The following is a 27,453-nucleotide window of genomic DNA, read 5'->3' as shown; positions in this document are numbered from 1 at the left end:
GGGCTAGGAATGAATCCTAGTGCTCTGCAGCCGCATGCAGGGTTCCCAGCCTCCTCTGCTTTCAGCCCAGGGTCTGTGTCTTCCCTACATCCACTCTCAATGCCTTTATTCCAAAGATCTGCTCAGAATGTGCCAGTCTTCTTGATAGTCCGGTCTCTTGGTGGAGATGCTCTTCCTGGTTTTGTCTAGTCAGCCATCTTGACTCTTCTCGCCACACAAACTTTTTTAATCATCAGATTCTATGATAGAATAATAAAACTTCTTTTCATAGATTAAACACACTAGGTAAGCTATAATTTTTTTCTAAAAAATGTCTTCATCATCTTGCTGCAATCTCAATTGGTTCATATTTGGGCCCACCATGCAAATATCATCCTTTCACTTTCTTTCAGAATTTTCTGAAATTCCTTCTTCAGGTTCCTTGTGTTTAAACACCTATTAATTGGATGTCATTTTATCATTTTTCTTAATTTTGCTGTAGTGCATTACTTCAGTACAATTGGATACTGAAAGAGTACATGGGAACTATTTCATTTTTGAGAATTTGAATGTCTAAAAATATATTTTTCTACTCATATACTTGATTGATAATTTGCTTATATATGTAATTCTAGATTGGAAACTATTTCCTCTCAAAATATTGAAGGCATTTTTTCCCATTGTTTCTGCTTCCATGATGTTGCTGTAAAAAGTCCAGTGCTATTCTGATTTTTGATCTCTTGTGTTTTTTTTTCTGTCTTTCTGGAAGTTTTTAGAATGTTTTCTTTATTCTTAAGATACTGAAATTTCATGACAATATACTTGTAAGTTCTTTTCCATCACTTGTGCTGACTGGTGGGAGTAGTTTTTAAGTAGATTTCTGTATGCTGGCCTTAAGAAATGTTTTATATTACTTCTTTGATAATGCTTCTGTCTCTCTTTCTCAGGCATACACACTTGCTAACTCTCATTCATGCACTTTTGTTCTCTCTTTCTGTAACTCCTATTGGTTGGACCTCTTGAATTAGTCCTCTAATTTATCATATTTTAGCTCCCATTTTCTCTTATTTCCTTATGCTCTGTTCCCTAAATATTTTTCTAGACTTTTCTAGACTCTGAGAGCTTCCAATTTCCACTGGATATTTTATTTTTCCCTATCATATTATTTTCTTATTCCCTGTATGCTCTCTTTTTGTCATGTTCCATTCTTTCTTCATGAATGCAATGTCTTCTCTTATTGTTATGAAGACATTCTATTTTTGAGCTTTCCTCTGCTCCTAGTGTTATAGTTTTTCTTTTATGTTAATTTTTGTTTCTGTCTTTCATATTGGAACCTTTGCTTATACATCTTCTAATCCTTGTCTAATTGTGTTTTGGAATCAGGCACTAGAAAACTAATTGAAAGCCTTATGTGGAATCAGGAGGTTATTATACTTATAGGCAGTGCGTGTTTCTATTGCGTGGTGGACTTTTTGTTTTTCTTCATTGTGGTTCTCTAAATGTCAGAACCTGTGAAATGTTACTCATGGACAAAATCTTTTCGGGCATTGAGCTCTACAAACTAGAGGGTGGGGTGCCAGCCTTCTGAGGGCTGGGCAAGTGGGTTTCACAGTACAGTAAACATCTTCCACTTAATTCCTATGTTTGCAGGAGGGTTTCTAACCCTTATCATTTTCTGAGAAAATTGAAAGTATACTTCCTGATGTCTAAGATAGAAGAAGGATGACTCTTCAGCTTCATGAATTGGAGAAGGCAATCTCGTTTTAAGAACTTTTACCATTTTTCAACAAATTATTTCCTTTATCAATTCAACCTTTGATAGACACTTGGCTATTGTTAATAATGCTGCAATGAACATGGGAGTGTAAGTATCTCTTTGACCTAACTGATTTTAATTCCTTACCCAAAAGTGAGAATGCTTACTCATATGATAGTTCTATGACTTTTTGAGGAACCTCCATACTATTTTCCGTAATGGCTGTACCAATTTATATTCCCATCAACAGTGTGTAAGATTTCCTTTTCTCCACATCCACACCAACACTTGATTTTTTTTAAAATAATAATCATTCTAATATGTGTGAGGTAACAGCTTCTTGTGGGTTTCATTTGCATTTTCCTAATGATCAGTGATGTTGAGCATCTTTTTACATACCTGTTGGCTATTTAGGTGTCTTCTTTTGAGAAATGTCCATTAAAGTCTTTTGCCCATTTTTAAATTGGGTTATTGGGTTTTTTTCTATTTAGTTGTTTGAATTTCTTATGTATTTTGGATATTAACCAAATATTTTTTCCAATTCCTTAGGTTGTTTATTTTCTCTGTTGATTGTTTTGTTTGCTGTGAAGAAGCTTTTTATTTTTGTTTTATTTATTTATTTTTTATTATACTTTAAGTTCTAGGGTACATGTGCACAACGTGCAGGTTTGCTGCCTATGTATACATGAGCCAAGTTGGTGTGCTACACCCATTAACTCGTCATGTACATTAGGTATGTCTCCTAATGCTATCTCTCCCCCCTCACCTCTCCCCTCACACCACCACAGGCCCCAGTGTGCAATGTTCCCCTTCTTGTGTCCAAGTGTTCTCATTGTTCAGTTCCCACTTATGAGTGAGAACATGCGGTGTTTGCTTTTCTGTTCTTGCGATAGTTTGCTGAGAATGATGGTTTCCAGCTGCATCGATGTCCCTACAAAGGATACAAACTCATCCTTTTTTATGGCTGCGTAGTATTCCATGGTGTATATGTGCCACATTTTCTTAATCCAGTCTGTCACTGATGGACATTTGGGTTGATTCCAAGTCTTTGCTATTGTGAATAGTGCCGCAGTGAACATACGTGTGCATGTGTCTTTGTAACAGCATGATTTATAATCCTTTGGGTATATCCCCAGTAATGGGATGGCTGGGTCAAATGATATTTCTAGTTCTAGATCCTTGAGGAATCGCCACACTGTCTTCCACAATGGTTGAACTACTTTACAGTACCACCAGTGTAAAAGTGTTCCTATTTCTCCACATCCTCTCCAGCACCTGTTGTTTCCTGACTTTTTAATGATCGCCATTCTAACTGGTGTGAGATGGTATCTCCTTGTGGTTTTGATTTGCATTTCTCTGATGACCACTGATGATGAGCATTTTTTCATGTGTCTGTTGGCTACATAAATATCTTCTTTTGAGAACTGTCTGTTCATATCCTTTGCCCACTTTTTGATGGGGCTGTTTGTTTTTTTCATGTAAATGTGTTTGAGTTCTTTGTAGGTTCTGGATATTGGCCCTTTGTCAGATGAGTAGATTGCAAAAATTTTCTCCCATTCTGTAGGTTGCCTGTTCACTCTGATGGTAGTTTCTTTTGCTGTGCAGAAGCTCTTTAGTTTAATTAGATCCCATTTGTCAATTTTGGCTTTTGTTGCCGTTGCTTTTTGTGTTTTAGTCATGAAGTCCTTGCCCATGCCTATGTCCTGAATGGTATTGCCTAGGTTTTCTTCTAGGGATTTTATGGTTTTAGGTCTAATATTTAAGTCTCAAATCCATCTAAAATTAATTTTTGTATAAGGTGTAAGGAAGGGATCCAGTTTCAGCTTTCTACATATGGCTGGTCAGTTTCCCCAGCACCATTTATTAAATAGGGAATCCTTTCCCCATTTCTTGTTTTTCTCAGGTTTGTCAAAGATCAGATGGTTGTAGATGTGTGGTATTATTTCTGAGGGCTCTGTTCTGTTCCATTGTTCTACATCTCTGTTTTGGTACCAGTACCATGCTGTTGTGGTTACTGTAGCCTTGTAGTATAGTTTGAAGTCGGGTAGCGTGATGCATCCAGCTTTGTTCTTTTGGCTTAGGATTGTCTTGGCAATGCAGGCTCTTTTCTAGTCCCATATGAACTTTAAAGCAGTTTTTTCCAGTTCTGTGAAGAAAGTCGTTGGTAGCTTAATGGAGATGGCATTGAATCTATAAATTACCTTGGGCGGTATGGCCATTTTCACAATGTTGATTCTTCCTATCCATGAGCATGGAATGTTCTTCCATTTGTTTGTGTCCTCTTTTATTTCATTGAGCAGTGGTTTGTAGTTCTCCCTGAAGAGGTCCTTTATATCCCTTGTAAGTTAGATTCCTAGGTATTTTATTCTCTTTGAAGCAATTGTGAATGAGAATTCACTCATGATTTGGCTCTCTGTTTGTCTGTTATTGGTGTATAAGAATGCTTGTGATTTTTGCACATTGATTTTGTATCCTGAGACTTTGCTGAAGTTACTCATCAGCTTAATGAGATTTTGGGCTGAGACAATGGGGCTTTCTAAATATACAATCATGTCATCTGCAAACACAGACAATTTGACTTCCTCTTTTCCTACTTGAATACCCTTTATATCTTTCTCCTGCCTGATTGTCCTGGCCAGAACTTCCAACACTATGTTGAATAGGAGTAGTGAGAGAGGGCATCCCTATCTTGTGCCAGTTTTCAAAGGGAATGCTTCCAGTTTTTGCCCATTCAGTATGATATTGGCTCTGGGTTTGTCATAAATAGCTCTTATTATTTTGAGATACATTCCATCAATACCGAATTTATTGAGAGTTTTTAGCATGAAGGGCTGTTGAATTTTGTCAAAGGCCTTTTCTGCATCTATTGAGATAATCATGTGGTTTTTGTCTTTGGTTCTGTTCATATGCTGGATTACGTTTATTGATTTGCGTATGTTGAACCAGCCTTGCATCCCAGGGATGAAGCCCACTTGATCATAGTGGATAAGCTTTTTGATGTGCTGCTGGATTCGGTTTGCCAGTATTTTATTGAGGATTTTTGCATCGATGTTCATCAGGGATATTAGTCTAAAATTCTCTTTTATTTGTTGTGCCTCTGCCAGGCTTTGGTATCAGGATGATGTTGGCCTGGTAAAATGAGTTAGGGAGTATTCCCTCTTTTGTATTGATTGGAATAGTTTCAGAAGAAATGGTACCAGCTCCTCCTTGTACCTCTGGTAGAATTCAGCTGTGAATCTGTCTGGTCCTGGACTTTTTTTGGTTGGTAGGCTATTAATTATTGCTTCAATATCAGAGCCTGTTATTGATCTATTCAGGGATTCAAATTTTTCCCGGTTTAGTCTTGGAAGAGTGTATGTGTCCAAGAATTTATCCATTTCTTCTAGGTTTTCTAGTTTATTTGTATAGAGGTGTTTATAGTATTCTCTGATGGTAGTTTGTATTTCTGTGGGGTTGGTGGTGATATCCCCTTTATCATTTTTTATTATGTCTATTCGATTCATCTCTCTTTTCTTCTTTATTAGTCTTGCTAGCAGTCTATCAATTTTGTTGATCTTTTCAATAAACCAGCTCCTGGATTCGTTGATTTTTTTGGAAGGGTTTTTTGTGTCTCTATCTCCTTCAGTTCTGCTCTGATCTTAGTTATTTCTTGCCTTCTGCTAGCTTTTGAATGTGTTTGCTCTTACTTCTCTAGTTCTTTTAATTGTGATGTTAGGTTATCAATTTTAGATCTTTCCTGCTTTCTCATGTGGGCATTTAGTGCTATAAATTTCCCTCTACACACTGCTTTAAATGTGTCCCAGAGATTCTGGTATATTGTGTCTTTGTTCTCATTGGTTTCAAAGAACATCTTCATTTCTGCCTTCATTTCGTTATGTACCCAGTAGTCATTCAGGAGCAGGTTCTTCAGTTTCCATGTAGTTGAGCAGTTTTGAGTGAGTTTCTTAATCCTGAGTTCTAGTTTGCTTGCAATGTGGTCTGAGAGACAGTTTGTTATAATTACTGTTCTTTTACATTTGCGGAGGAATGCTTTATTTCCAACTATGTGGTCAATTTTGGAATAAGTGCAATGTGGTGCTGAGAAGAATGTACATTCTGTTGATTTGGGGTGGAGAGTTCTGTAGATGTCTATTAGGTCCACTTGGTGCAGAGCCGAGTTCAATTCCTGGTTATCTTTTTTAACTTTCTGTCTCGTTGATCTGTCTAATGTTGACAGTGGGGTGTTAAAGTCTCCCATTATGATTGTGTGGGAGTCTAAGTCTCTTTCTAGGTCTCTAAGGACTCACTTTATGAATATGGGTGCTCCTATATTGGGTGCATATGTATTTAGGATAGTTAGCTCTTCTTGTTGAATTGATCCCTTTACCATTATGTAATGGCCTTCTTTATCTCTTTTGATCTTTGTTGGTTTAAAGTCTGTTTTATCAGAGACTAGGATTGCAACTCCTGCCTTTTTTTGTTTTCCATTTTCTTGGTAGATCTTCCTCCATCCCTTTATGTTGAGCCTATGTGTGTCTCTGAATGTGAGATGGGTCTCCTGAATACAGCACACTGATGGGTCTTGACTCTTTATGCAATTTGCCAGCCTGTGTCTTTTCACTGGAGCATTTAGCCCATTTACATTTAAGTTTAATATTGTTATGTGTGAATTTGATCCTGTCATTATGATGTTAGCTGGTAACTTTGCTTGTTAGTTGATGCAGTTTCTTCCTGATATCGGTGGTCTTTACATTTTGGCATGTTTTTCAGTGGCTGGTACTGGTTGTTCCTTTCCATGTTTAGTGCTTCCTTCAGGAACTCTTGTAGGGCAGGCCTGGTGGTGACAAAATCTCTCAGCATTTGCTTGTCTGTAAAGGATTTTATTTCTCCTTCACTTGTGAAACTTAGTTTGGCTGGATATGAAGTTCTGGATTGAAAATTCATTTCTTTAAGAATGTTGAATATTGGCCCCCACTCTCTTCTGACTTGTAGAGTTTCTGCTGAGAAATCTGCTGTTAGTCTGATGGGCTTCCCTTTCTGGGTAACCTGACCTTTCTCTCTAGCTGCCCTTAACATTTTTCCCTTTGTTTCAACTTTGGTGTCTTGGAGTTGCTCTTCTCAAGAAGTATCTTTGTGGCATTCTCTGTATTTCCTGAATTTGAATGTTGGCCTGCCTTGCTAGGTTGGGGAAGTTCTCCTTGATAATATCCTGCAGAGTGTTTTCCAACTTGGTTCCATTCTTCCCGTCACTTTCAGGTACACCAATCAGACGTAGATTTGGTCTTTTCACATAGTCCCATATTTCTTGGAGGCTTTGTTCATTTCTTTTTACTCTTTTTTCTCTAAACTTCTCTTCTCACTTCATTTCATTGATTTGATCTTCAATCACTGATATCCTTTCTTCCAGTTGATTGAATCAGTTACTGAAGCTTATACATTTGTCACATAGTTCTTGTGCCATGGTTTTCAGTTGTATCAGATCATTTAAGGACTTCTCTACATTGGTTATTCTAGTTAGCCATTCACCTAATCTTTCTTCAAGGTTTTTAGCTTCTTTGCAATTCGTTTGAACTTCCTCCTTTAGCTCAGAGTAGTTTGATCATCTGAAGCCTTCTTCTCTCAACTCGTCAAAGTCATTCTCCATCCAGGTTTGTTCCGTTGCTGGCGAGGAGCTGCGTTCCTTTGGAGGGGGAGAGTCGCTCTGATTTTTAGAATTTTCAGCTTTTCTGCTCTGTTTTTTACCCATCTTTGTGGTTTTATCTACCTTTGGTCTTTGATGATGGTGATGTACAGATGGAGTTTTGGTGTACATGTCCTTTCTGTTTGTTAGTTTTCCTTCTAACTGTCAGGACCCTCAGCTGCAGGTCTGTTGGAGTTTGCTGGAGGTCCACTCCAGACACTGTTTGCCTGGGTATCAGCAGCGGAAGCTGCAGAAGAGTGAATATTGCTGAACAGCAACTGTTGCTACCTGATCGTTCCTCTGGAAGCTTCATCTCAGAGGGTTACCCGGCCGTGTGAGTTGTCAGTCTGCCCCTACTGGAGGGTGCCTCCCAGTTAGGCTACTTGGGGGTCAGGGACCCACTTGAAGAGGTAGTCGGTCCATTCTCAGATCTCAAACTCCGTGCTGGGAGAACCACTACTCTCTTCAAAGCTCAGTTGGAAATGCAGAAATCACTCGTCTTCTGTGTTGCTCATGCTGGGACCTGTAGCCTGGAGTGGTTTCTATTTGGCCATCTTGGAACCGCCACTTTTTAGTTTTATGCAATCCCATTGGTCTGTTTTTGCTTTTTTAGCGTGTGCTTTTTGGGGTCAGACCTAAAATATAATTGCCCAGAGCTACGTCAATAAGCTTTTACCCTGTTTTCTTCTGATAGTTTTGCAGCTTCAGGGCTTACATTTAAGTCTTTAGTCCATTTTGAGTCGTTTTTTGTATATGGTGTAGGATAAGTGGCCAATTTCATTCTGCTGAATATGGATATCCAGTTTTCCCAACGTCATATGTTGAAGAGATTATCCGTTCCCCATTGTGTGTTCTTGATACCCTTGCCAAAGACCGGTTGACTGTATATGTGTGGATTTACTTCTGGGTTCACCATTATGTTCCATTGGTCATATATCTGTTTTTATACCAGTACTTTACTCTTTTGATTACTGTAACTTTATAATATATTTTGAAATCAGGAAATATGATTCTTCCAGCTATGTTCTTCTTGCTCAAAATTGCGTTAGCAATTTGTGGTTCCAAATGAATTATAATATTGTTTTATCTAAACCTATGAAAAATGCCATTTTAATTTTGATAGGGATTGCACTAAATCTGTACATTGCTTTGGGTTATGGACAGTCTAACAATATTAATTCTTCCAATCCATGACCACAGAATATCTTTTGGTGATATTTGGGTGATGTTCAATTACTTCCATCAATGTTTTATAGTTTTTAGTACAGGGTTTTTCACCTCCTTGGGTAAATTAATTCCTAAATATTTTTGATGCTGTTGTAAATGGGATTGTTATTTCAATGTATTTTTTGTGTAGTTTGTCATTAGTGTATAGAAATGCACATGATTATTGTATGTTGAATTTGTGTTCTGTGACTTTTCTGAATTTATTTATTAGTTTGAATGGTTTTCTGGCAGCATCTTTATGGTTTTCCACGTATAAGATCACGTCATCTGCAGACAATTTTACTTCTTTTACAACGTGGATGAATTTTCTTTTTGTTTTTTGTTTTGTTTAGCTTCTCTGGTTAGGACTTCCAATACTATGTTTTACAGAAGTGGCAAGAGTGAATATTTTTGTCTTGTTTATAATCTTCAAGAGAAAAGGTTTAAGCTCTTAACTGTTGAGTATTATATTAGCTGTGGGCTTATCATACATGGCCTTTATTGTGTTAAGATATGTTTCTTCTATAGCTAATTTTTAAATAACTTTTTATTACAAATGAATTTTGAATTTTGTCAAATGCCCTTTTCTGCATCTATTGAAATAGTTATATATTTTTAATCCCTTATTCTGTTAATATAGTGATTGATTTAAGTATGTTGAACCTTTTTTACATGCCAGGAATAAATCCCATTTGATCGTGGTATATATAATTTAACACACTATTAAATTTTATTTCCTGGTATTTTGTTGAGGATTTTTTTTTTTTTTTTTTTTTTTTTTGCGTTAGTGTTAATTAGGCAAACAAGCCTGTAATTTTCATTGTTTGTAGTATCCTTGTCTGGCTTCGATAATAGGATAATGCTGTGCTGAAAAAATCAGTTTGGAAGTATTCCCTCCTCTTCAATTTTTTTTAAAAATTGATAAAAATTTGCATTAATTCTTCTCAGGTGCTTAGTGGCCATGAGATCTTGGGTTTTTTGTTTTGTTTTGTTTTGTGGATGGAGGAAGTATTTGATTACTGATTCAATCTTGTTTATTATTGATCCTTTCAGATTTTTTTATTTCTTTATGGTTTAGTCTTGGCAAGTTATATGTTTCTAGGAATTTATCCATTTCTTCTAGTTTATCTAGTTTGTTATTGTATAATTGTTCATAGTATCCTTTTGTGATCCTTCATATTTCTGTTATATCAGTTGTAATGTCTCCATGTCTTAGTTTTTGCTACCATGATAAATTACCATGGACTGGGTAGTTTAAAAATAATATACATTTCTTTCTCATGGTTATGAAGGCATGGAAGTCCAAAATCAAGGCACTGGGAAATCTGATGTCTGGTTTGGGCTGCCATCTGCTTCCAAGATGGTGACTTGTTGCTGCACCCTTCATAGAAGAGGAATGCTGTATTCTCACATGGAGGAAGGGACAGAAGGGGTGAAAAGAGGAGAACTCCTTCCATCAAGCCCATTTGTAAGGGCATCTAATTCCATTCATGAGAGCAGAGCCCTTATAACTCAATCACTTCCTAAAGGCCACACTTGTTAATATTGTTGCATTGGGAATTATGTTTCAACATGAATTTTGGAAGGGACATCATCATTCAAACAATATCATTCTGCCCCCAGTCCTCTAAAATTTATGTCCTTCTCACATACAAAATACATTTATTCTATCCCAATAGACCCCAAAGTCTTAACTCATGTGACCATTAACTCTAAAGTCTAAGTCCAGAATCTCACATAAATATCATCTAAATCACATAAGGGTGAGACTCACATTGACCTGAAGGCAAATTTCCTTCTAGCTTCCTTTCTTTAAGCAATTTTTCTTCCAAGTTTTCCTGTAAAATCAAACAAGTTATATACTTCCAAAATAGAGTGGTGAGGCTGGCATAGAATAGACATTTCCATTCTAAAAGGGAGAAAAAGGAAAAAAGAAAGAGTAACAGGTCCTAATTAAGTTCAAAACCCCACAGGGCGAGCAACATTAAATTTATTTTTATGTATTTTTATATTTTTAATATAATAGATTTTTGGGGAACAGATGGTGTTTGTTACATGAATAAGTTCTTTAATGGTGATTTCTGAGATTTTGATGTACCCATCACCTGAGCAGTGTACACTGTACCCAATGTGTAGTCTTTTATACCTCACCCCCTCCCACCATTTCCTCCGATTCCCCAACGTCCATTGTATCATTCTTATACCTTTGTATCCTCATAGCTCCCACTTATGAGTGAGAACATACAATGTTTAGTTTTCCATTCCTGAGTTACTTCACTTAGAATAACGATTTGAATTCCATCCAGGTTGCTGTAAATGCCATTATTTCATTCCTTTTTATGACTGAGTAGCATTCCATGGTATTTATATACCACATTTTATTTATCCACTCATTGATTGATGGGCATTTGGGCTAGTTTCATATTTTTGCAATTATGAATTGTGCTGCTAAAAACATGTGTATGCAGGTATCTTTTTAGTATAATGATTTCTTTTCCTGTGGGTAGATATATAGAAGTTGGATTGCTGAATCAAATGGTTAATATGCTTTTAATTATTTAAGGTATTTACACACTGTTTTCCATAGTGGTTGTACTAGTTTACATTCCCACCAAAGGTGTAAAAATGTTCCCTTTTCAACATATCCCCATGCCAACATCTATTCTTCTTCTTCTTATTATTATTATTATTAATTACCATTCTTGCAGGAGTTAGGCGGTATCACCATTGTGGTTTTGCTTTGTATTTCCCTGATAATTAGTGATGTTGAGCATTTTTTTTCATGTGTTTATCTTCTTTTGAGAATTGTCTATTCATGTCCTTAGCCCACTTTTTGATGGGATTGTTTGCTTTTCTCTTGCTGATTTGAGTTTCTTGTAGATTCTTGATATTAGCCATTTGTCAGATGTATAGATTGTGAAGATTTTCTCCCATTCTGTGGGTTGCCTATTTACTCTGCTGATTGTTTCTTTTGCTAAAGCAACATTAAATCTTAAGGCTGGAGAATAATCTTCTTTGACTCCATGTCCCACGTGCCAGACACATTGGAAGGAGATGAGTTTACAAGGCTACAGGGAACTCTGCCTTCAGGCTTCGCTAGACACAGCCCATACCACTGTTCTCATGGGTTAGGCTCAGGAGCCTGTGGCTTTCCCAGTTTGGTATTGCATGCTAGTGGCTCTATAGGTATGTAGTCTGGGGAATGGCTCTGCCTCTCTGAATCCTCTAAACATTCACTTAGTGAGGACTTTCTGCAGTGGCCCCATCCCTAGGGCATGTCTCTGCCTGGTCCCTGAGGCTGTCCAAGACATCCATTGTAATCTAGGTGGAGGTAGCCCTGCCTCCTCAGCTTCTACACTATGCACATCCACAGAGTGGACAATGCCAAGGCTATGGCTTGTGCTTTCAGGTGTGGTGGCCCAACCTGCACCTGGTCCTGCTTGAGCCACAGTTAGAGTAGCCAAGGAGCACTGGAGCAGAATGCAGGGAGCAGAGAATTGAGGTAATCCTGGACAATGAGCCCAGAGTTCCCAAGGGTTCCCTGAATCTCTCCCTTGAAATCATTCTGCCCTCAAAGTCCTAGAACTCCGGGCCTCTAAAGGTAGTGGCAGCCTTGAGAATCTCTGAAGTGCCTTTGGTATTGTTTTCCCATTGTCTTCATGAAGAGCACCTGGTTTCCTTCTACCTATGCTAATCTCTTTATTATGTGGTTGCTTGATAAGACCCTGGATTTTCTCTCCTAAACATACCTTTTTTTGTACATGACTAGGCTGAGAATTTTCTGAGTCTTTACATCCTGTTTCCCTTTGGTTATAAATTCCATATTTAACTTGCTTTTCTCTTCTCAGATTTTACTACAAACAGTTAAGAAAGCCACAAAGCACCCTTAATGCTCTGCTTAGAGAGTCATTCCACCGAATATCCTAGTCCATCACTCTTAAATTCTGCCCTCTGCAAAGCAGAACACAGACACGATTCAGCCAAGTTCTTTGCCACTTTGTAACAAGAATGGTCTTTCCTCCAGTTTCCAGTAATATAGTTCTTATTTTCATCTAAGACCTCATAAGAATGGCCTTACTGTCTGTATTTCTACCAACATTCTGTTTATGACCAGTTAAATAATCTCTCAAACTGTGTTTTTTTTTTCCTACAGTTCTCCTGAGCTCTCTCAAGAATCCCCTTTTATGCTCCATTCATGGCAAGCTAGGTTTTTTCTACCATGCAGTTCACAACTGTTCCAGCCTCTACCCCTTACCCAGTTCCAAAGCTGCTTCTTTATTTTTCAGGTATTTTTTACAGCAACAGTAACACACAGTAACAACAGTCCACTTCTCTGGTACCAATTTCTGTTTTAGTCCATTTATGCTTCTATAAAAATAGCACAAACTGGTTAATTTATAAACAATAGAAATTAATTTATCATGATTGCGGAAGCTGGGAAGTCCAAGATCAAGGCACTGGCAGGATTGAGGGCTGCTTTCTGCTTCCAAGACGGGGCTTGTTGCTGTGTATTCCTAAGGTGAGGGATGCTATTTCACCATAAGGGAGTTGGACAGAATAGATGAAAAGGGGAGAAATCTGTCCATCAGGCCCTTTTATGAGGGCACCTAATTCCATTCATGAAGATGGACCTTCTATAGGTCATATATTTTCTGCATTTGTTTATTCTCTCACTGCTGTAAAGAAATGCTTGAGACTGGGTAATTTATAAAGAAAAGAGGTTTACTTGGCTCATGGTTCCACAGGCTGTGCAGGAAGTATGGCTGAGGGTTGGGGGCTCAGGAAACTTTTACTCATGGCAGAAGACAAAGCTGCTCTTCACATGGTCAGAGCAGGAGGAATAGAGAGAGGGGAGAAGTACTACACACTTTTAAACAACCAAATCTCCTGAGAATTTACTTACTATACAGTACCAACGGAGAATGGTACTAAACCATTGGAAGCTACCCCCATGATCCAATCACCTCCCACCAGGCCTCAACTCCAACACTGGGGATTACAAATGAACATGAGATTTGGGTAGGGACACAGATTCAAACCATAATACTTGTAATACTGTTGCATTGGGGATTATGTTTCCACATGAATTTTGGAGAAGGCATCATCATTCAAACCATTGCACACTTCTTTAAGTTTTAATCTTATATATTTGAGTCTCATCTCTCTTTTTCTTAGTCTAGGTAAAGGTTTGTCAATTTCATCTTTTCAAAGGACAACTCTTAGTTTCCTTGATCTTCTCTATGTTTTTCTGATCTCTATTTCATTTATTTCTGCTATGATCTTTGTTATTTCTTTTATTCTGCTAACCTTTGGCTTAACTTGTTCTTTTCCTAGTTCCTTGAGGTGTAAAGTTAGGTTTTTGATTTGAAGCCTTTTTTATTTTTTTAATGTAGGTTTGATTTCAGACCTTTTTTTTTCTTTTTGCAAACTTTGATTTCTTGAGGTTTGATTTGAAGCCTTTTTTATTTTCTTCTATAAGCTTTCCTCTTATAACTGCTTTTGGAGCATCTCTTAAGTTTTAGTCTGTTGTATTTCCATTTTTCTTGGTCTCAGACATTTTGGGGATTCTGTTTTTATTCTTTGACTCATTGGATGCTCAAAAATGTGTTGTTTAATTTTCATATATATGTAAAGTTTTAAATTTTGCTTCTGTTGATTTTTAGTTTTATAGCATAGTGGCTAGAAAAGATGCTTGATATGATTTCAGTCTTCTTCAATTTTTAAGACTTGTTTTGTGGCCTAACATATTATCTATCTGGGAGAATGTTTTGTGTGCACTTGAAAACAAGATGTATGCTGTTGCTGTTGGATGGAATGTTCTGTATATGTCTGTTAGATATATTTAGTCTACAGTACTGTTTGAGTCCACTGTTTTCTTATTGATTTTCTTTCAGAATGATCTACCCATTGTTGAAAGTGGTAAATTTTCATCCCTAACTATTATTGTATTGCTATTTCTCCCTTTAGTTGTGTTACTATTTGCTTAATAAATTTAGGTGTTTCAATATTGGTTACATACATTTTTTTCCATTGTTGTAGTCTTTTTGATGAATTAACCATTTATCATTACATAATGATTGACTTTGTCTCTTGTGACAATGTTTGACTTATATCTATGTGTCTGATGTGAGAATAGCTACCCCTACTCTCTTTTAATTACCATTTGTATGGAGTATCTTCTTCCATTTCTTCACCTTCAGCTTATGTGTGTCTTTAAAGCTAAAGTGAATCTCTTGTAGGCAGCATATAGTTGAATCTTTTTTTAAAAAAATGCATTTATCAACTCTGTTTTTGATTGGAGATTTTAATTCATTTTTATGCAAGGTAATTATAAGTAATTAATAATGACAATTTTCCATAGTTTTTAGACTTTTTTTCTTTTTATCTTGCTGTCTTCTTTTGCAATTTGATGATTTTTTTTAGTGTTATTTTCTCCTTATCTTTTGTATATCTACCACAGGCTTCTTTGTGGTTACCATGAAGCTTATGTAAAACATTGCATAGTTATAACACAATCTAGTCTAAGCTAATAACAACTTAACTTTGATTGAATACAAAAAGTCTGCACTTTAACTTCTCCTTCCTCAACCTTTTATGTTATTGTTGCCAAAATTTATATTTTTAAAATGTGTATTCATTAACAAATTATTGTAGCTATAGATAATTTCTAATACTTGAGTCTTTTAACTTTTATATTAGAGTTAAAAGTGATATACAACCATCACAGTATTTAGGGTATTCTGAATTTGACTATATTCTTAACTTTACAGTGAGTTTTATACTTTCATATGTTTTTATGTTGTTAATTACTGTTCTTTTGTTTCTACTTGAATTCCCTTTATCATTCTTTTCAAGGAAGTTCTAATGGTGATTAACTTCTTCAGCTTTTGTTTTTCTGGAAAGCCTTTATCTCTGTTTCACTTTTGAAGGACAGCTTGACTAGGTATAATCTTGGTTGGTAATTTCTTTTTTTTCTTTCTCTCTTTCAGCACTTTGAAACATATCATTCTCTCTTAGCCTACAATCTTTCTGCTAAGAAATCCACTAATAGTTTTATGAGGGTTCCTTTAGATGTGATGAGTTACTTTTCTCATTCTGCCTTTAATATTCTCTTTTTCTTTAACTTAAAAAATTAATTATAATATGTCTTTGTGAAGATCTCTTTATATTTAATATATTTGTGGTTCTTTGTGCGTCATGGATGTGGATATTTATTTCTCTCTCCAAATTCAGAAGGTTTTCTGTTAAAATTTCTTTAAATAAGCTGTCTGCCCCTTTCCCTTTCTATGCTTCTTCTAAGATGTTCATAATGCATAGATTTGTTTGCCATATGGTATTCCAGAAGTCCTACAGTCTTACTTTTCTCTTTCGTGTCATCTTTTTGTTTTCGTCTTTGTTTGTTCTTGTGACTGGGTAATTTGAAATGGCCTGTCTTCAAGCTTACTGATTTCTTTCTTCTTGATGTGAGTCTGTTGTTGAAGGTCTCTCTAAATTTTTTAGTTAGGGCATTGTGTTCTTACACTCCATAAGTTCTGTTTGGTTATTTTTTAATTACTTGTATTTCTTTGTAAACTGCTTGTTTTGTTTGTGTACTGTTTCCCTGATATTATTTAGATGTCTAAGTGTGTTCTCTTGTATCTCACTAAACTTCTTTAAGATGATTATTTTGAATTTGTCAGGCAGTTTATAAATCTTCATTTCTTAGTTTGTTCCTTTGGTGGTGTTATATTATCTTGATTTGTGTGTGTGTGTGTGTGTGTGTGTGTGTGTGTGTGTGTGTGTGTGTGTGTGAATCTTGTGGCCTTCTGTTTGTGTCTGTGCCATTAAAGAAGGAGATACCTCTTTCCATCTTTATAGACTGGCTTTGGCAGGGAAAGCCCTTCAAAAGTCAGTCTGTCCAGAGACTCTGTGAGGGATGGCAAGTAGTCCATGGGCAAGCTTGCTGCTACCGGTTAGTCTGGTGTCTGGTGCCTGGGTAAGTAGGTGGGTATGTCTGGCACCTGAATCCACAGAGGCGGACCTGGAGCTTGGGTCCAGACATGATGGTCTGACTTTGGGGCTGTTCTTGGGCTTGAGTCCACTGGGGGAGGTCTGGAGCCTGGGTCCATGGGGGCTGCCCTGGCACTGCAATTCACTGGAATGGGCTTTGTATTGGCATTTTCAGGGAATTCAGGGACTTACTTCAGTCTCTTTCCTTCATATGGAGGGTATAGTTCTCTATGTCATGCTGTGTGAGCTTGGCGGAAGTGGGGAGGCTGATGTTGATATTGTGGAACATCCTTCTTACACTTTATTGTGTCTTGTCTTATTTCTGTGCTCCACTTAAGTGCTAAAATCTCTCACCTGGATTTCTTAACTATTTTGAAGGTATTTTGTGCATGTGTGGCTGCTCAAATTGATATTTCTACCAGGGGGTAAATGCTGGAAACTCCTATTCTGCCATATTGCTGACATTCTGCCAGAATTTGCTACTAACTGTGTCAATATGTTGCCAGGTATAGATGCAAAGGGGTTGATAACAATAATACCTAACTCATAGGTTTTGTTGTGTTTTTTTCAGACAAAGTCGCACTCTGTCACCCAGGCTGGAGTGCAGTGGTACGAACTTGGCTCACTGAAACCTTCATCTCCTAGGTTCAAGTGATTCTTGTGCCTCAGCCTCCCAAGCAGCTGGGACTACAGGTGCACACCACCACACCTGGCAAATTTTTTTGTATTTTTAGTAGATACGGGGTTTCGCCATGTTGGCCAGGCTGGTCTTGGACTCCTGGCCTCAAGTGATCCACTTGCCTTGGCCTCCCAAAATGCTGGGATTACAGGCATGAGCCACTGCACCCAGCCCTAATAGGTTTTGACATGAGCATTAAATCAGATAATTCATGTAGAGGGCTTAGAAAAGTAGTGCACAGAAAGTACTCAGAAAACTTTACAATAAATATTTATCCAACTGAGAGCCAAATCTGTCTCAATGTTTGTATAGTAGGCCTTTTTTTTTCTCCTTTTTGTTTAATACTATTTCTAGATATGCATGAGTCTGTGTGGGCACATTCACCACAGCAGGAAGTTTATTCAATCAGCAAATGATTATCGAGGTTCTGCGATGAGACAGGTAATTGTGCTAGGATCCAGACAGTTTCTGAGGCTCGAAGTCTGAGATCAGGGTGCAAACATGATTGGGTTCTGATGAGGGCTCTTCTTCCTTGCTTGCAGCCAGTCACTTTCTTGCCAGCTGGCAAGGAGAAAACATTCAAAAAATATCAGAACTCCTATTGTGTTCCTAAAAGTATTAGATCCTCAGTGCATATTGTTAAATAAGTGTATTAGTCTGTTCTCATGCTGCTAATAAAGACATACCTGAGACTGGGTAATTTATAAAGGATAGAGGTTTAATGGACTCACAGTTCCACATGGCTGGGGAGGCCTCAAAATCATGATGGAAAGTAAAAGGCATGTCTTACATGGCAGAAGACAAGAGAGAAGTGAGAGCCAAGCAAAAGGGGGAAGGCCCTTATAAAATCATCAGGTCTCATGATTACCTACTATCACGAGAGCAGCATGGAGAAACCACCCCCATGATTCAATTATCTGCACCTGGTCCTGCCCTTGACACATGGAAATTATTCCAATTCAAGGTGAGATTTGGGTGGGGACACAGAGCCAAACCATATCATTCCACCCAGGCCCCTCCCAAATCTCATGTCCTCACATTTCAAAACACAATCGTATTCTTCCAACAGTCCCCCAAACTCTTAACTCATTCCAACATTAACTCAAAAGTCCAAGTCCAAAGTCTCATTTGAGACAAGGCAAGTTTCTTCCATTTATGAGCCAGTAAAATCAAAAGCAAGTTAGTTACGTCCTAGATACAATGGAGGTACAAGTATTGGGTAAATACACCCATTCCAAATTAGAGAAATTGTCCAAAACAAAGGAGCCAGAGACCCCCCCATGCAAGTCCAAAATCCAATAGGACAGTCATTTAAACCTTAAAGTTCCAAAATGATCTCCTTTGAATCCATGTCTCAAGTCATGCTGATGCAAGAGGTGGGCTCCCCCAGCCCAGGTGCTTTCATGGGCTGGTGTTGATTGTGGGTTTTTCAGGTTCACATTGCAAGTTGGTGGATTTACCATTCTGGCATCTGAAGGACGGTGGCCCTCTTTTCATAGATGCACTAGGCAGTGCCCTAGTGGGGACTCCGTGTGGGGGCTCTAACACCACATTTCCCTTCCACCCTAACCTAACAGAGGATCTCCATGAGGGCCCCACCTCTACAGCAAACTTCTGCCCGGGCATCCAGGCATTTCCATACATCCTCTGAAATCTAGGCAGAAGTTCCTAAACCGCAATTGCTTGACTTCTGTGCATCTGCAGGCTCAACACCATGTGTAAGCCACCAAGGCTTGGGGCTTGCACCCTCTGAGCAATGGCCCAAGCTGTGTCTTGGACCCTTTTAGCCATGGCTAGAGCTGAAGTAGCTGAGACACAGGGCACCATATCCCAAGACTGCACAGAGCAGGGGATCCCTGAGCCCATCCCATGAAACTATTTTTCCCTCCTAGGCCTCCAGCCTGTGATGGGAGGGGCTGCCATGAAGGTCTCTGACATGCCCTAGAGACATTTTCTGCATTGTCTTGGTGATTAGCATTTGGCTCCTCATTACTTATGCAAATTTCTACAGCTGGCTTGAATTTCTTCCCAGAAAATGGGTTTTTCTTTTCTATGCGATTGTCAGGCTACAAATTTTCCAAACTTTTATGCTGTGCTTCCTCTTGAACACTTTGACACTCGGAAATTTCTTATGCCAGATACTGTAAATCATATCTCTCAAGTTTAAAATTCCACAGATCTCTAGGGCAGTGGCAAAATGCCAGTCTCTTTGCTAAAACATAGCAAGAATCACCTTTACTCCAGTTCCCAACAAGTTCCTCATCTCCGTCTGAGACCACCTCAGCCTGGACTTCATTGTCCATATCACTATCAGCATTTTGGTCAAAGCTATTCAACAAGTCTCCAGGAAGTTCAGAACTTTCCCACATCTTCCTGTCTTCCTTAAAGTCTCTAGGAAGTTCAAAACTTTTCCACATTTTCCTGTCTTCTTCTGAGCCCTCCAAACTGTTCCAACCTAGGGAAGGTTGGATCTGTTACCCAGATCCAAAGTTGCTTCCACATTTTAGGTATCCTTGTAGCAGCACCCCACTCTCTATGGTATCAATGAACTGTATCTGTTCTCACACTGCTAATAAAGACATATCTGAGACTGGGTAATTCATTAAGGGAAGAAGTTTAATGGAGTCACAGTTCCACGTGGCTGGGGAGGCCTCACAATAATGGCAGAAGGTGAAAGACATGTCTTACATGGTGGCAGACAAGAGAGAAGTGAGAGCCAAGTGAAAGAGGAAGTCCCTTGTAAAACCATCAGATCTTGTGAGAACTTACTATCACAAGAACAGCGTGGGGAAAACCACCCCCTTGATTCAATTACCACCACCTGGTCCTGCCCTTAACACATGGGGATTATTCCAATTCAAGATGAGATTTGGGTGGAAACACAGAGCCAAACCATATGCATAAGAGACATGGTACCTGCACTTGGGTAGATGAGAATATTATTTTCAAATAAGGATAACATGTGTTTTTCCTTTTCAAGATACATTCTTATCAATATTTATTATCCTATTAATTGACTAAGGTCTCCAATCCAGTATTGAAAACTAGTAAGGAGAAGCCTCATCTTTGGTGAAGAATTTTGTTTCTGTATTCTATTTATAAAAGGTTTGTGGAAGTGTAAATTAGTTCAACCACTGTGGAAGATAGTGTGGCAATTCCTTAAAGACCTAGGGGCAAAAATACCATTTGACCCAGCAATCCCATTACTGGGTATATAATAGAATATATACCATTCTATTATAAAGACCCATGCACACATGTGTTCACTACAGCACTATTCACAGTAGCAGAAACATGGAATCAACCTAAATACCCATCAATGATAGGGCAGATAAAGAAAATATGGTACACATATACCATGAAATGTTACGCAGCCATAAAGAGGAATGAGATTATGTCCTTTGCAGGGACATGGATGGAGCTGGAGGCCATTATCCTTAGCAAACTAACACAGGAACGGAAAACCAAATACCACATGTTCTCACTTGTAAGTGGGAGCTGAATGATGAGAATACGTGGACAGATGGGTGGGGAATAATACACACTGGGGCCTGTCAGAGGATAGAGGGTAGAAGTAGGGAGGGGATCAGAAAGAATAGCTAATGGATGCTGGGCTTAATACTGGGTGATGGGATGATCTATGCAGCAAACCACCATGGCACACATTTACCTATGTAACAATCCTGCACATCCTGCACATGTACTATTAATTTAAAATTAAAGTTTAAAAAATTTTAAACAGTAATTACAGATACTGTTGAATTGTATCAAAATCAATTTGTTAGTGTAATTCACATGTTAAACCATCCTTGAATTCTTAGAATAAACTTCAGTAATAATAGAGGGTTTATTTTTATTCTGCTTGATAGAATTGAATAATGTTTTATTTAGGATTCTCATAGGAACAAAGCATCAATATGTAGTTTTCATTTACTGTGATTTTTTGAGATTTTATTATTTGAATTATGCAAACTTTGATATGACTGGGAAACTTTTTCATAACTCTATGTAAATACATATTTTTAAAAGCAGTGTAATTTTTCTCATCTTGAAAGTTTGAAAAAATTCACAGACAAAATTAGCCAGATGTATGCTTTAGTAATATTCTTTTGGCACCTGTTCAATTATTTTTATGATTTTCTATTTATTTCTATTTTTTTAAGAACCAACTTTTTCCTTGAAAATCATCCATATATCTTATCAAATACATTGAAATAAAGTAGAATTCATTATCTATTTATGATTTTTAGTGTTTTCTAGGTTTGTGGTTTTATCATTCTTTTCACTCATTCCTCATTTATTCGTGTTTTCACTGCTTGGGCGTTGGTTAAATTTCTCAGAGTGCTATTTATTGGGGTAATGCTTTTCAATGGCATAAATATTCATTTTAAAATGTCTGTAATTTTTTGATCAGTAGTATTTTTAGCAGACAAGTGAGAGACACCTAGGCATAATTTTCTATTGTAAAAGAAGAAGGTAAGATGTAACTATGTGGAGAGGTGACTGAGAAAAGAAGGAGAAATATGGAATGATGAAAGGGACTATCTGAAAGAGTTGATGAATAACAATTCATTTTGGGGTCACCTGTGGACTCCTTGTGTCTGTGCAGAGAGTGTAGAATTTGCCAGATCCCATGTCTGACTTTGTAGATCGTTGTTATAAAAGAACATAGACACCAATGGTACGCAGAAACTAGCTAAAACATTATGCCAAGTTACTCATTATATAGATGCAGAAACTAAGTGACAACGAAATAAGGTAAATTATACAAGGTTATACAGCATGCTAAAATGGTTGAGATCTACCTAATCCCAATGCAGTTCCTTGCACTATGCAATATTGTTTCTTGTTTTAAAAGTACATATGTACATGTAAGTTAATAGGAAGAAATGCAAGGATGTAAATGCTTTATAAATTTTTTTTTATATGACAGCAGACTCTGTCTTTATTTCATAGGTGAGAAATTTGAGACACCAGGGATTAAAGGACAGCAAGTTATAATCAAAAAAATTCTGAAACGTCTTTCAACTGATTTCCTCACCTATATCAGTAACTTAATAAACAATATTACCTTTTTCAAAAATCAATTAATAAAAATGCTATGAGGAAACAAATTGGAAGAAGTATTTATTCTTATAGGTATTCATAGAAAACATTGTTAAGTATTGCTACTCTTTTACTTGTTAAGGTAGGAAAACCTAAAAAGGAAGACACACCTCAATGCTTACAAGGGTCCAGCAAAATTATGAGCAAATATTATTGTAAAATAACAATCTTTTGAAACACAAATGAGCAAACTAAAGAAAAATGCTATATGTATGAAGGTATTTATTATAATAGTATCTAATATACTTTAATAATATATAAGACTTGAAGTAACAAAATTAACTAGAGTGAAAGCTCTAAGTAAATTGTGGTACACATGAGACTATTGTGTAGCTAATGAGAACTTAGTTATCATTAGAAAAACAGGTATGACTTTGTAGAATAATATATAACACTTGAAGTAGCAAAATTAACTAGAGTGAAAGGTCTAAGTAAATTGTGGTACATATGAGATTATTGTGTAGCTAATGAGAACTTAGTTATCATTAGAAAAACAGGTATGACTTGGTGCTCTTACCTCTCTAAGTTTTTATATTTGGCTCAGTAGACTTCATACACACTGGCCCTGTTTCTCAAATATGCTTGACATGAAACTGTGGCAGGGAGTTTTTATTTCTATTCCCTTATATATTAGTTTTCTGTTGCAGTATGATAGCACAAACATAGCCACTTAAAACAGCACCCCTTTATTGTCTCACAGTTATAAATACCACAAGTCTAGATGGGGCTGGGTTGCGTTCTCTGCTTAGGATCCCTTAACACTGAAATCTAGACAAAGGACATCTGGACTTTTATTTGGAGACTCTGGGAATAATATGGTATATTCTGGTTTTAAAATAATTAAGTTCTTTGCAATTATAGATCTGAGGTTCCCATCTTCATCCTGGCCTGGCTGTAAGCTAGGATTCACTCTCAACTCCTGGAGACCTCTTCCAGGACTTTCCTTGTGGCTCCCTCTGTCTTAGCAATGAACCAAGGAACAATATCCCTCATGTTGTGTTCCTCTCACACTTTAAATATTTTTTTAATTATTATAATTTTGGTACCAATTTGAGAAAATTCTGCTTTAATGGGGCTAATGCGATTAGATTAGGTCCACATGCATAATCTCCCTATCTTAAGGTCAACTGATTAGTTACCATAACCACATCTACAAAATCCCTTTTGCCATGTAACTTAACACAATCATAGGAATCAAACCAAGGGGTGAAGTCATGAGATCATCTCAGAATTCTCCCTGTCACAATACAGATAGCCATAAGGCTCACTCTCTCACTTCCTTCAGGTCTTTACTAAGTTATTGACTTTTCAACCAGTGTTTCTTGGAAACTATCTAAAATTTTAGTTGCATTCCTATCTCCCCTAAACTTCTACCCTCTATACTTGCCTTTTTTCTCTTTAGCACTTATCATCTAACATACAATATATTTTACTAATTGTATTGTTTATTGTCTGTTTCCTCCATCATATGTGATCTCAACAAGATCAGGGACTTTGTTTTTATTTTCTGCTGTAGTTTCTGCTTCTAGAATGGTGCCTGACACATAGGAGACACTCAATAAATATGCATTTAGTGAATAAATAGATAAATGATACAAAATTGTATGTAGAACAGGAGGATAACTATTTTAAAATATGAATGTATTTAAACACAATCAAAATCGTACTAAGATGGTGAGATTTTAATAGCTTAAAAACCTATTTCCTAAACTTTTCATTGTTGCTCTATTGACTTAAAGAAAAAGCCCAATAGAAGAGACCATCCTCTGGAAAATAGGCCTTAGCCAAGCATAACATACTTAGTGAGCAGATTATTTTGAAATAATGTGAAGGACCCTATGGCTCATCACAGAAAGAGCAATGTGCCAGAGGCAGTGTGGTGAAGGAGAAAGAACATTGGAAATGAAATCATAAGACTTGGATTTGAGTCTCATTTGTGGCATTTACTAATTGTATCACTTGAAAAGTCACTCATCCTTTTTGAACCTATTTCCTCACTCAAGAGATGAGGATGGTAGATACTAAATACTTCCTTCATTAGGCTGTCATGAGGATCATGTGAGATACTTGGTCTATTCCTTATCAGATAGTACACACTCAATCTTACCTGACTTCATCCAGCCCATTCATCCTTTGACTGCTGGGGAAAAGCTGCTCCTGCTATACTGACTTATCTTCTTCGTCTAACTTTCATTCAGTTATAGAAGACCTTTATTGACAGGGTAGGACAATTTAGTGATGAAAGGAATATGATCAAATTTTAAAAAGAATGTTGATTTGCAATAATATTAACTAGCCTAATATGACAGAAACACAGAAATTCCAATGTGGATATAAAGAAATTTTCCTTTGAGCTCCAAAATATCTTCCCACACTCTCAAGTTACCATATCTAAAACCGTTTAAATAATTGCATTCTATATGACAGGAGTTTGTAATATCAAACATTGTTCACTTCTGGATAGAATATAAATTTTAAAATCAGAAATAAGGAGAGATGGATTTAAGTGCTGATCCTCTTAACGACTCATTATTTGAACTTCAGTCAATTGACTTGCATCTCTTGGCCTTCTGGTACATTCGGAGAATCCTTGCATGCATGAACAAATGATCCTTTGTAGAAAAATAATTCCTGTATTAATGAAAGCCACTATCTTTTAAGCCTCTAGCATATTTTCAGGCACTGTGCTATGTTCTTTACATGCATTATCTTTAAAGCTCAAAACAAGCCAATCAGCAGATGTTATTACCTCCATTTTATACACAAAGAAACTAAAGCTCAAAGATATTACATAAGTTCTCCAGAGGAACACAATGAAATAGAGTTGATCAACTACAATCTGTTGACATCATTTTAAATCTGAATCCTTCCTTTCAATACATTTACTCCCTGGCCCAATTTTGTGTCAAAGAGGATGTGGCTCCAACATTCATTCTATGCCTTTAGCTAAGTTCTCAGTTTTAAAAAATTAACTTTTTTTTTTCTTTTTGCTCCTTGCTATACCCCAGTACCTAGTACAACACCTGGCACATAGCTGGTATTCAATAAAGGACTTTTGCATTAATGAATGAAAGAGCAATTTAGGGCTAAGACAGAGCCCTGTGGCATGCCTTCATTAGCATACAGTAATATTGGTTCTTTCAGTTACATATCCTCTGGATTATATTGCTAGGATATTCTTTTTTTTTCTTTTATTTTTTTGAGACGGAGTCTCACTCTGTTGCCAGACTGGAGTGCAGTGGCACAATCTCAGCTCACTGCAACCTCCGCCTCCTGGGTTTAAGCAATTCTCCTACCTCAGCCTCCTGAGTAACTGGGACTACAGGCATGCACCACCACACCCAGCTAATTTTTTTGTATTTTTAGTAGAGTTGGGATTTCACCATGTTGGCCAGGATGGTCTCTATCTCCTGACCTTGTGATCTGCCCGCCTTGGCCTCCCAAAGTGCTGGGATTACAGGTGTGAGCCACCACACCCGGCCAAGATATTCTTATTTCTATACTTTAACTACAATTATTAAAGGGAGCCATTATAAAATGTTTTGATGTGGACTGATATACCATATCTGTAGTTCTTCCCAAATATACCATTCTGATAATCTTATTTTACATAGAAAGCTTAACAAGGTGTATATTATATTTCATTAGCATATCATTTTTCTCAAATCTTTTCTTCTCTTAGAGAAGGAGTCACAAATTTTCACTTTTATCATTTGTTCCAGAAATCTACTTGGGATAGACAAAGCACATTGCATATATTTGTAGCATATTTCAAAGATTTCTGGCAGAATTTTAATAATCTATTTGGTAAGCTCTTAATAAGAATAATTCATTAAAATTTTCAATGTGTAAACACTGACTAGCCACCTGATCTACATTATCTTATTCAATTCCTCCAAAATATATGAACTAGGCAATCATACCTGAAATATACAAATCAGGAAGCCAAGACTAAGAGAGTTGTCTCCTCCTCACATCCGTATTTTGTCTTCCATTTTCAGAGTTGAAATATTCTCTCTTTTTAAGCAACACAGAAACACAATATGGATTGTAAGGTTCCGTTTTCTCTTTGATGTCTTCTAAAAATTACGGCACTACTTCCAATATATCTTTTTTGCATCTTTCAAAACGAAGTAAGCCCTTTCACTTGTCCTTAACACTTACTGCAAGAATCATGTAAATCTAGTTATTATTTTCTTACTAGTTGGCCACATTCATTGTTTCACCTTTTTATCCATGTCTTCTAAAACTCTGAACTCATTAGAGTTAGAGTGTCTTCACTAAACCTCCTCCCAACTCTTCAGCATCGTGAAAACTTATGCTTGTAAAGTCATAATTTTATTCCTGTGTAAATTATGTACTCTGAAATTTTTAGTTTTGAGATTAAATAAGCTTTGAAAAGACCCAAAATGTTAATATCTCTTCTAGTCTTTATTGGGGAGACATAGAGGGTAGCCAATTCAGGTTGAAGCAGAAAGGTGGAGGATAGAGAACTCAGGGGAAGGAGCTTTACTGGCAGTCTGATATCTGCTATGTTTGAGCATTTGAAAAGTGAACATATGACTGATCTGATTTTAAAAAAAGTTAAGCATAGGTACAGAGAAGGCTATTCATGGCAAAAACAAAACAAGGTAATCCTTAGTCCTAGCAAAAATAAATATATTGTAAAAAATTAGAAGTATAACTGTTAAACTTGGCTGTGCCATGTGTAATATTTAAATAATAGTTTAAACACTGACATTGATGAAACACACTTAGATAGAGCCATGGTAAATTATAAAGATGGCTACAACAGTTTATCCCATTCTGCATGCCTTTTGCAATGAACAAGAGGTAAACTTTCCTTGCTCTGGAGTCCAGGCTTACCCTGTCACCTGCTTTGACTGATATTATGTGGTAGAAGTGATGCTGGAGCCCTTTGAGGCCTGACTTTAAGAGATCCTACAGCTTCCATTTTTAAGTTTTTAGAATGTTTCCTCTTAGAATGCTGCATTCCTCTTAGAATGCTGCCTCAAGACTGCCATGCCCTGAGGAAGTCCAAGATAGAAATGTAAAAGAGAACTAAGGACCTCTGAGCAA

Source organism: Macaca mulatta, chromosome 15 (assembly GCF_049350105.2).
Source record: "Macaca mulatta isolate MMU2019108-1 chromosome 15, T2T-MMU8v2.0, whole genome shotgun sequence".
Classification (NCBI taxonomy): Eukaryota; Metazoa; Chordata; class Mammalia; order Primates; family Cercopithecidae; genus Macaca; species Macaca mulatta.
This window is presented reverse-complemented; position numbering follows the sequence as displayed.